Consider the following 11140-nt stretch of genomic DNA (forward strand, 5'->3'; position numbering starts at 1 on the left):
TTCTTTTTTAAACTAGTAGTAAAATCGTTATAAATTTAGATTATGTTGTATAATATTTTTAAATGAGGATCAATCTGAAATTGTTATTACCTTTGTAATAATCATTAAAAATCCATTAAAAACCGCGACTCCAACAATAGTTAATCGATATTGTACTGAAGGAAACACAAGGTACTTAAATAAGAGTTTAAAGAGTGTATATGATCAATAAAATATTTAAAATTACTTTTAACCACGTATGTATTAAACTTTGATTCATTAGGCTGAGATAAAGATTAAATGTAAATATCACCAAAATATATATAACCAGCGTGTCTGTTTTTGTAAAATATTTATTATTGACATAGAAATAAATTTACAATTTTTATATATGGGTTGACGATGAGGTTTGCCTTCAAAATATGCTATAGCCAAATAGAGGCATTGAAAAGTTGTCATAGTGAATATAGCTGATTCTTCGTAAGAAGTAAAATCATCTAAATATTTTGGTTCATGATGAGTCCACCTACATCAAATACATTGGGTGTTTTAACATAATACAATATTTAAGTATAATAGTACAAAATTACTGACCAGTAATAAATATTAAAAAAATATATAAGATATTTAGATACAAATGAGCCAATATTTCTATATATTATCAAAATATCATCACCTGAGAATTATATTATTCTATATCCATTTTTTGTTAAAAATGATATATATAAATCAATTTTTTATAGTAAAACTCGAAATATATATAAAATAAGTTAAATATCCTATGATTTTATGTCCTATTCATTAAGGGTAAAATAAATAAAATTATCGCAATAAATGATTAAAGATGTTCAAATTTTAATAAATATACAAATAAAATAAACGTCACTCTAACATTAGTGCGTGAATCAAATTGATAACTACACATGTCTGCAGGCGCGTACGCAGCGGGGGGGGGACAAATCCCCCCAAAGCCAAAAAATGAAGATGCCGGATTATATTTTTCAAAAATATTATTGTTAATTTATATTTGTTAATATTTATTCTTATCTCATATATATATATATATTTTATTTATCACATTCATCTACTAAGTTATTTTATCAATCAATTTCGATTTCAAGTTTTCCTTGGCGTAATTTACCTATTATTTTCAAATTTTAGTGGCGTAATATTTATCTAAATTTCTAATAAAATAATAATTATCTCTGAAACTCCTTGTCCAACAGGGAGAAAAAAATTGCAAGCTTGTCCAACGAGATCGAGTCTTCGCCACAGTAACAGCTATTTTGGAGTTAGAAGAGCTGATTATTAATGCTATTACTGAAATATCACAATGGCTTGAAAGAAATATTTCCTCAGAAGCAAGAAAATTATTGGATTCAATACTTATTCCAAATTTTTTTCTCATTAGAATGTATTATTTAATTATACAACTATTTTATGTAATACTTTTCAAAAACATAACATTGACTTGATTAAGAAGATGAGAATAGCGGAGAGCATTTTATTAGAACTCAAGGAAATAGAGCTAGTGTTGTTGAAGAATTTCATATTTTATATGTTATTGTTGAGTCAAAAGCAGAGCTATACGTGTTAAATATTTGTCCCCCTCGACTTGCAGCAAGCAAGCTCATTATCAAAACATTAATATAGGATCAGTAGAAGAGTATTATAAAACAAATGTCCCAACCTTTTTCATATGGTGATAGAAAAAAAATATAAATATTTGTTATATTTTTATCATGAAGATGTTAAAATATCTTATGATGCCTTATTAGCTGAATAACTATGATTAAAAGATTAACTATGGTTGATACAGTCCCAAAAAATGCTATGGATGCTTTTTATTTCAAACACATTTTAGATTATACTCCCAATTATTAAAATGGTTATATATATATTAGCAGCTCTTTAGTAAACTAATGAGAGAACATTCACTTTTTTAAGAAGAATAACAGAGCCTTGCAGAGGTACCATTTGCAGGACCAGGCCCAGATTTTATTTTAAAATTTTTTCCGGCCCGGGTTTTTTTTTAAAAAAATTTTCAGGCCCGGCCCGGCTGGCTTAGCCCGAATTTTTTAAAATAAATTATATTTATTTTTGATATTTATAGCTAATAATGGCGATTTCAAATATTTGGTTTTAAAATATACAACTCGGCTCGGATATTTTTTCTTAAAAAATTTTCAGGCCCAGCCCGGGTGTTTTTTAAAAAAAAAATTACGAGCCCGGCCCGGGTATATTTAAAAAAATTAAAATACGGTCCGGCTCAGGGGCCGGGCCTGCAAGTCTGTGAAAAACATACCTATGAAATACAACATCTGAAAGTAGATTGAATGATTTGGATCTTTTGAATATTCATAGACATTTAACGCCAAGCAAGGATTGATAATTGAAAAATTAGCTCAAAACATACAAAATACAATTTTTCCTAAGAAACGTTTTGTGTATTAATTTATATTTACAACATTTAAATTTTTTATACTTTATATATTTTAAAAGCTCAAAAAATTCAAATTTCAATTTTGGGTCATTTAAGTGATTCATATCGTGGGTTATATTCACTTTATATTTTATGATTTACATTTAAATGCCGGTTTATATATATAATTTTTTTAATTCACATTAGTTTAAAATTGTGTGTTAGAAAAGTTGTTAATCCTAATAAATTTATGCTTAGTATTTTTAATTAAAAATATTATTTCTTAAAAAAATTTATTATCCCCCCCCAGACCAAATTCCTGCGTACGCGCCTGCATGTCTGAAATATTGATGATCAATAGTGAAACCATTAGTGATATCATATATATTCAAAAATACTTGGGCTAACAGTTCTCATGAAAAAAGAGGGAAAAAAGAGGTTAAAAAAGTGTTTTAAACCAACTAGAAGATTTAAGATATTTGAGAAATTAATTGATTAAAAATTCAGGTGCCAGTGGTGTTATTGAATTAAATTTATTGCTCAGATAGAATTATTTTATTGGTATACCTGTAATAGAGAAAGATTTATTGGTAAATTTGGTATCTTAAAAAATATTTATCAGACTGTCATTTTTGAGGAAAAGAAAAAACCTTTCCCCAGAAAAAGCAACGGAGGCTCAAATGGGCAAAAGTGTATCGATTCTATGATAAATCGAAATAGGAGTAGATAATTTTTAACTATGAAAACAGATTTGAGTTGAGTCATCGTGTAAAGAATTTTGTAATATGAAGACCAGATGAAGCATTTAATTCTAATTGTCTTAAAAGGGTACCTCAAATTCTCAACAAGTTTTTTATTATAAGCTTGTATGACGAGAAGCGTCTAGGTATAATGTTATTTGCTATAGTATAAATGCATCTAAAAATCAAAAGGGAGCTCATTGATTTGAGTAATATATGGTTTCCATGCTATTTTATTTTTCAACAAGGCAATACGCTATATCATACAATCGAGCTAGAATTTTAATCAGACAACGGTTTTGCTTTATTGGAATGGCTTGCACCAGCATATATGTGGGTTTATAAAAAAAAACATAGGTAAAACTAAAAACAAACGTGATTTGATGAATAGGGTCAAGTATTTGTAGGAAAGCTTTTAAAAAGAAAGATATAAAACCTTGATTTGAACTCTGTCTAAAAAGCGTTAAGGCTGTCAATGGCACATAGGTGGTATAATTAAATATTTTAGTTGAAATGTTTACTATTTCGATTTAGAATGTGAATGACGTTTATTTTGAATTAAATATTACTTTTTAAATATATGATTTTTGATCAATATTAAATGAAACTAAAAATTTTAATATAATTGTTAAATAAATTGTGAAAGCCAAAACCCATAATAGATTATGGCAATTTTTGGTTAATTTAGTAAAAATTGGGTTATATTCATTGGAAAACTCGTAATGCACAGGCACAAATATTAGAACAAAAACCAATTGGGTTTTAACCCCTGGATCTTAATTCGTTTATTTTTTACTTTATTTTCGTCTAATTTTTAAATATTATTTAAGATTAATAATTTATATGATTGTATATAGCCCAATATTTCGATTATTGAATTTAATTAGGAGACAAAACACTTTATTCTTTTTTTGGGTTAATCTCTTCTTTTTTTTTACTGAAACTATACTTTTCTTTACCTTAAGAGAGGTTTTTTTAAATAAACATTATCCAACTTTTCTTTTTTTATCAACTATTTAAAAATCTCTATACTTTTTTAAACATTTTTCTAACTTTTTGTTATTTTAAAAATAAAATAGTTCAATTTAAATCTGAGTATTACGGTTCCACGTCATTACAGAGAATGTATTTTACAGAGAAATATAGAGAAAACAAAAATAGAGAAGCACTTCTAGAGAAAACAATTATAGAGAATGTCGTTTATAGAGAATAATTTCATAGAGAATGATTTTATTGAGAATGATTTTATTGAGAATGATTTTACAGAGAATGATTTTACAGTGATTTTATAGAGAATGATTTTATAGAGAATGTATTTTATAGAGAATGATTTTATAGAGATTGTATTTTATAGAGAATTATTTTATAAAGAATTTTATTTAAAGAATGTGATTATTTTATAAAAAAAATTTGGCATGATTTGTGAGGAATTCGCGGTATTCAATTCCATGTAAATGAATGCAGTGGGCGCGTTAGAACTAAAAGAACGGAATGGGAGAATGCCCAGTTGTTCCTTAATTAAAAAGAAATTCAAAGGAAAATACGCCATGTAGAAAGAGCGCCTGCCTTTCCCATGAGCCTGATTGACTTGGTCATACCAATTTGTCGAATATGTGTATTGAAAAAGAAAAGTTAATTATAATTTTAAAGAAACAGTTAATTTGAATCATAAAATTTGTAAGGATAATTGAAATATTTAAACTGTAAGCAAATTAAACATAAAATAATTATTGATGGTATGTAAATTTTAGTAGAATAGATAGTAAAATCGAAAATGTAATAATAGAAAGAAAAAGAAAGGAAACTTTATAATTTTTTAGTTTGATTTTATATTTTTACGTTTAGTTTATTTGTGATTTTAGAATGATTTTGATTAACTATATATTTTAATAAATTAATTTGGCATCTTCAATTCTGGTTCATAATAATCATTACTTGTTTAAACACAAATGAATATTAATTATCCAATAATAATGAGCAATCTTTATTATATGATAGTGGTCATCATGATCACCGATGCATCATATTTTCAGCCATCAAAAATTTACAATTTTTATCAACATGCGATAAATGCTATGCAGATGGCACATTCAAGACATGTCCTCCTCTTTTCCAGCAAATACACACCACCCACGGGATGAAACATAAAACCATCATCGCCGGTATTTATGTTCTGATGACATCACGTCGCCAACAAAATTACGTTAATATTTCCAATCAAATAAAAAAATTTTAAATTTTTTTAAATCCTAAATTCATCATGATCGACTTTGAATAGCAGCGTTATTTGTTTTTAAACAGTCGTTTCTACTGAATGCAATGTGCGGGTGCCTGTTTCATATGTCTGGCGCACGGTTCAATCTGCTAATTTGCAATGCATACAAAACAAACAAATTTTGCTATGTACATAAAAATGTTAAAGTCACTGGCATATGTACCATTTGAGGATGTAATTCATGGATTCGAGGGATTATGTGCCTCTGAATTCTATCAAGAAAATAGGGATATTCTCGCCCCACTGATAGAATACTTTGAAGAGATGTGGATTGGAAAAATGATAGCGATGGAGAAGAGGTCGCCAATACGCATTTCTTTATGGAATTTCTACGAATCGACACTATCTCGACCGAATACCAATAATTCAATAGAGGGCTTATCGAAGTTTTTCGTCTCATATAAGCTCCCATCATTATAAAGAGGTAAATTATATTATAAATTTTAAAAACTTTTTCATCTTAAGCTCTCAAAGGCGAAGAAATTCTGAATTGTTACAAAAATTGGAACAATATTCTTTAGGACTATTGGCTCCACTGTCAAAGAAAGAACATCGCGAAAGATCTAAAAGGATTTTTTTAATTGTTGAAGATTTTCATTCAAGAACCAAACTGGATTATTTAAGGGCTTTATCCAACATTATAAATTTAAATGTTTAAATTGATCATATAATTGATTTTTTATATTATTATTTATACTATGTTTATTTGGATTTCTTATAAATAAAAATTTATTTGATATTCCGAAATGAATAGTGTTAACCTATTTAGTAGATTATATAGGTTTATCTTATAAAAACTACATATACAAATGGTATTAATCATATTCTTTAAATAAAATTCTTTATAAAATAATTCTCTATAAAATACATTCTTTATAAAATCATTCATAAAATACTTTCTATATAAAAACATTCTCTGTAAAATAATTCTCTATAAACGACATTCAATATATTTTTTTTCCCTCTAAAAGTTTCTCTATAATTATTTCTCTGTAATAGTTTCACTGAAATGACGGGTACCTAGTATTACCTTCACTAAGCTTAAAAAATAATTATTTAATTTTATTATATACAAAAACAATTAATATAATATTAATATATAAACAACTCTATTATGGTTATGTTTATAATATATAGGGGGGGGCGGGGATAGAGAACCGCATGGGCTATCCGTAGCCCAACCTGACCCGACCCAGACTTGGGTCGTGTTCGGACATTAAAAAAAATATTTTTGGGTTCGGGCTAAGGTCGGGTTGTAAGAGCTGTCCGATCTGACCCGACCCGACCCGAAAGAATATTAATATAAATATCCTAAATAATCATTCTAATTCATGTCATTATAAAACCATATCATTTTCTATTTATCACATTTTATCCTTAAAATTTCAATCGAATAACATGTCATTTTCAAATATTATTTTAGTTTACATAACAACCATATACCAAACTAAAGATGTGATGTGATTATATTTTAATACATTGCATTGTTAAAGAATATTATTACATATTTTATTTTCATCATATTCTATCAAGTTAAACAAAATATATTTAACTTATCTATTCAATTAAATAGCCTCATATTTTCATATTAAAAAATTATTTCAATGGATGCCAAATTAAAAAAAATTGGTGAAGAGATTAAGAACAATGAATATGAAGTAAGGGAAAATGCCATTTGCAAATCTGAGGTCTGGAAAAAGTTTTCATTTATAAATGATGAAAACTGCAATTTTTTTTTATTAAATTATTTTAGGCAAAAATTAACACTACCTACGACGGTCCCAAGTCCGTGTGCAAAATGTGGAGTGTTGGCGTCAGGTCGGAAACCGGCTGTAAAAACCTACTCCAAAATGATGATAGTTTCAAATAAAACTCTACAACAGAAAGCTAGGGCGTCCTCCACAAACGACGCACACTGCATCTCCCGCCAGTGAAATGCGAATAATACACTAGGGTTACCGCCTGACTCACAACGAAGGCGGTTAAGGAATTTGGTTATGGATAGAATGCGAATAACATGATGGAAAATGTTGGTACGTTGACTGGAAAGAGCTTCGAGGTCGCACAAATGCTAAAAAGAAGAAAAGTACACATCGCCTGCCTACAAGAGTCGAGGTGGAATGGAACTAAAGCTCGGGAGTTAGGAGAATGATACAAGTTATACAGTGGGTCACCAAATCGTAGAAACGGGGTCGGTATCGTTCTAAGCGAATCCTTCAAGGACAAGGTGGTGGAAGTCAAACGATGTTCAGACAGGTTAATGTGAGTGAGGATTGCAGATCAAGGAGGCCTCCTAACCGTTATGCGCGCGTATGCTCCTCAAATTGGGTGTATGGAATCATAGATATATTCTTCGATTCATTGGAAAAAGAGATGCAAGGAATACGACAGGAAGAAAAGCTAATTAATGGGGCGGACTTCAACACCCACATAGGAAAAGATCGTCTCGGGTATGAACGAAATCATGGAGGCTATGGGCATGGTCTGAAGAACAAAGAAGGAGAAAAACTTCTCCAAATATCCCAAGTATATGACATGACGATCGTTAACACTTATTTTCAAAAGCGTGAAGATCATATTGTGACTTAAAGAAGTGGAAAGAATTTTAGTCAAATTGACTATCTGCTTATACGGCGAAAGGATTTATGAAGGATCAAAGATTGCAAAGTAATACCGAGAGAAGAAATCGTCAGGCAACATCGTCTACTTGTCATCGATCTTGAAAGAAAAGTGTTTCCGGAAAGAAGAAATGTTTATGAACCTCGAATTAGGTATGAAATGCTAAAGGACACGCCGACGAACGATAAATACCATCAGAAAGCCTCCAGTGCCAGGAAGTTAGAACGAAACGTAGACGGCGATTGGGAGACGCTAACTGCGGACATAAAGGAAACGGCAATTTAGATCTAGGACAGACCAAAGGAGGCAAAGCTTTGAATAAGGAACTATGGTGGTGGGACCAATCGGTTAGGGATTTCATCGAAAGAAAGAAAATTCTATATAGACGGTGGCTTAAATCTAAAAGTCGGAGGATTAGTAATATAGGGAGGCAAAGAGAGCCGCGAAGAAGGCCGTTGCAATAGCGAAGAATGCTGCGTACACCGAGATGGCAAACAAACTGGATCATAAAGGCGACAGGCTATGTACAAATTGGCCAAGATAAGGGAGAAGAAAAGTCGCGATGTCGGAGTCCTTAAAATAGTCAAAAACGAGGAGGGTCCCTTTTTAACAAGATATTGGGAGAAGAACGAATTCATAATCAATGGAGAGCAAGCACGATTATACCCTTATTCAAAGGCAAAGGAGACCCTCAGGAGTGTGGTAATTACAGAGGTATAAAGCTAACTTGCCACTCCTTGAAACTTATGGAAAGGATCTTAGTAATAAGGCTGAAGAACGAGGTGGAAATATCGGCTAACCAATTCGGATTTGTGGCCGGCAAATCTACAATCGATCCAATCTTCGCACTAAGACAAATGATGGATAAATATGGAGAAAAGAAAAGAAACCTACATATGGTCTTTATTGACTTGGAGAAAGCTTATGACACGGTCCTTCGCGATTTAATATGGTGGTGCTTGAGAAAACAAAATATCCCTGACGCATATGTACGGCTTATGAAAAATATCTATGAAGCCTCAACTTCTTGCGTAAGACAGTTGGAGACTCTAAACCTTTTTGGGTTGAAATTGGATTACATCAAAGATCTGCAGTCCTTTTTTATTCAATATAATTATGAACACGATAACGAGAGACATCCAAAAGCCATCTCCTTGGTGTATACTATATGCCGATGATATAGTACTGTGCGAAGAGACAAAGGAGAAAGTGTTCGAAGAAGCCGAAAATTGGTCAAAACGATTAGCTGGATATGGTTTAAAGGTCAACAATCGAAAACGGTATACATGGAGATGAACGTTACAGGCACCCCATCGCTGGATGACCAATTAAAGTACCCAAAAGTAGACAGGTTTACATACCTAAGCTCGATGCTACATCAAGAGGGAGGTTGCGCAAAAGAAGTCAATGCACGGATCCAAAAAGGATGGCTTAAATGGCGAAGTATATCCGGTGTAATGTGCGACAAGAAGATGCCAATATGGTTGAAAAGCAAAGCTTACAAATTCATCGTAAGACCGGTGTTACTCTATGGAAGTGAAACATGGGCATTAAACTCTACGGAAGAAAAATTATTACAAGCTACGGAGATGAGAATGATACGGTGGAGCTTGGGGTATACTATACTCGACCATATGACGAATGACTGTCTCAGAGGTATTCAACCTATGGCGGATTGATAAACGAAAATCGGTTAAGGTGGCATGGTCATATAATAAGAAGGGAGACTAATGATGTAAATCGAAAAGTATTGGACATGGAGGTGCCGGGGAAGAAAGGAAGAGGACGACCTCGTGTTACGTGGAAAGGTCAAGTAGACAAAGTTATGATGACTAAGAAGATAAATCCGGACATGACCCTTACTCGATCAGGATGGAAGAAACTTATCAAAACAAACCCCACGACTGTGGGACCATATGCATGATAAAGTATAAGAAGATTTTAGGCAAAAATTAGCCAGAAAGGCATAAACGCGTATTTACAATATAGAGTAAAAAGATTCAATTAACAATTGATAACCTTTACTGTTTCCAAAAAACTCAAAAGTTGTGCCAAATTAAAAAAATGAGTGTACAAAGGTGCTCACCCTGTTTTATGGACGTGATTTGAGATCATTTGATGCAATTCATGGAGAAGACTTTGTGATTGTTGCCAATATTTTGCCAAAATTGGCTCTATATATTGAAATATTGATAGGTTAAAAGCATCATTCCAAATCCTACGACAATTTCTGGAAATTTAATAGATATTGCTGATGGTATACACAATAAATTATTTCCGAAATATAACGCCTATATGAAAAAGGGTCGATGTGCTGATAACAAATATATGAAAATATGGTTAAAGTATTTATAATTTTTAGATTCGATTATATTTTAACCTTATTATAATATTTTTTACAAATTAAATTAAATGCAATTAATATATATCTTGATTAGATTATGGCCGTCAAATAAACTTTAAGGTGGCGATGAATAAATACACGTATTTTTTTTTAGTTATTATAATATTCAAACTCAAATTCTAAAATTTTATTCGGGCTTGGGTTGGACTAAAATATGTGTGCTCGGGATCGGGAAATTCGAGCTCGGGCCGGGTTTGAGCTGCGAAAAAATTACTTTGCATACCTCTAATTGGAGATAAGTGGCCATAAGAATTGACTGGTAACCCCCTAATTTAATACATTAATTTTTATCTCAAAATTGGTCAAATATGTATATTTATGATTTGTATATATAAGTTGATTTATTAGTTTGACCAGCTCAATAAAAAAAATATTGTAAAATTGTTTTGAACTTAAGAGTCTTAAAAGTAATTTATGAATGTACAGAATGGCCATGTATTAAGTATTAGTAGCAAAGGAATAAATAAATAAATAAATTAATCTCTCAGTGATTGCATCTCTTCTCCCCTGCAAAATTTCAAAGGATTCTTTTACTTTGGATTCACGCATTCAAAATTTCAGACAAATGAGCCCAGAAGTCCTTAACTCAATAAATAAAGGATGCCGTATCAAACATCTTTCCCCGTCTTTGTGATCTCCAGATTTTTGCACATCCCATAAACAAAAAATATCACAAAAATTATCAAACTTATGCAATGAAT

This window comes from Gordionus sp. m RMFG-2023, chromosome 3 (genome assembly GCF_954871325.1).
Source record: "Gordionus sp. m RMFG-2023 chromosome 3, tfGorSpeb1-WG-v2, whole genome shotgun sequence".
NCBI lineage: Eukaryota > Metazoa > Nematomorpha > Gordioida > Chordodea > Parachordodidae > Gordionus > Gordionus sp. m RMFG-2023.